This window comes from Cyprinodon tularosa, unplaced genomic scaffold (genome assembly GCF_016077235.1).
Source record: "Cyprinodon tularosa strain WSP-4 unplaced genomic scaffold, ASM1607723v1 ctg227, whole genome shotgun sequence".
Classification (NCBI taxonomy): Eukaryota; Metazoa; Chordata; class Actinopteri; order Cyprinodontiformes; family Cyprinodontidae; genus Cyprinodon; species Cyprinodon tularosa.
In genome coordinates this window covers 240,615-241,997 of record NW_024038846.1, presented here as the reverse complement: position 1 = coordinate 241,997, position 1,383 = coordinate 240,615, and positions in this window count along the sequence as shown.

Genomic DNA, 1,383 nt, shown 5'->3' with positions numbered 1-1,383 from the left:
GATACAAATTAAACTTCAAAGCAAAGTTTAATGTTGAAGTCTCATGGGTATACACTTTATGTTGCTTTGAAAATGAAAAATTACCGTCTTTTCCTCTCTCCAGAATTGTCAATAAAGACTCCAGGAGGGCCTTTGCTTACACAGCGCTGTTTGTCTGAAACTAATGACACGGACCATAAATCACTCTAATATTTTCATACATCCAGCCTATCCAACTGCTTCTAATGTTCCCTCTCTCTGCTTTCTTTTAAGTCATTTGAGCTGAGCAGCGAAGCATAACAATGTGTGCGTTGGAATTAACTTGACAAAGACATTCAGGCTGCGTTTAGACAGGCTCCAATTGCAACTTCCCTGACCTTTCAACAATATATTGAGATTATGAGATGAAACTTGAAGATAGACGTATATCAAAAATATTTTCTTAAAAAAAAAAATTTAGTTTTTTCCACATATTTCTTATTTTTCCATTTCTTACTCAACCCTGACCCCTCATAATTTTTCTTACCATCTAAAGGACTAACACAGCTATTACTCTCGCCACCATTATTGAATGACCTTTGCTGCTGGTCTGCTACAGCATTATCTGATGGCACCGCAGGGCTCAGAGAAAACAACCAATCTGATACCTTTTTCTCTAAAAGACAGATAAGATGAAACCATTTAGCCCAACCAACAGGTTCTGTGCAGAATTTGCGTCTGGAGACTGGGATGGGCTTAGAAGAAGACAGATTTTTGTCTCGAACAGATTTTGTTATTTTGGCCATGTGTTTTGTACCATGAAAGGCACATGGCCATGAAAAATTTAGCTAAATCAAAAATACATTTTTAATTAAATCGTCCTGTATTTTAACAATGTTGCTAGAGCATACCACAGGGAGTCAAAGCAACAGGCATCAACTGCTTCTCCACATTATTATTGGATGTTTAAAACATTTTAACACATTTTTCGGCTCAGTGAAGAAAACATTTGAATGGCATCTTCTTTATTTTACCCAAGTGAAATTCTTGTCATATGTTATTCCCCGATTTTACCTTGGGAAACGGAAGGTGATGGATTAGGTATTGGATTTTTTTTTTTCTCTGAGCCCTGCCGTGCCATGTTGTCTGATAATCCTACCAATTGGGAGCCTACTCTATATTTAGTAAACAGAATTGACCCTACCACTGATCCCTGTGGTTCTCCAAAGGTAATCCTTGAGCTTGATTGATTGATGTATCATTAACATAAACAAACTGAAATCTGACTTATAAATATGATTTCACCCATCCGAGTGCCTTTCATTGTACTGTTTAGTGCAGTTTTTCATAATACCTGAGAACTTAAAACGTTTCTCTAAGACTGATACCTTTTTTCCTATTACTTAAGAACTGACAAACTTTTCT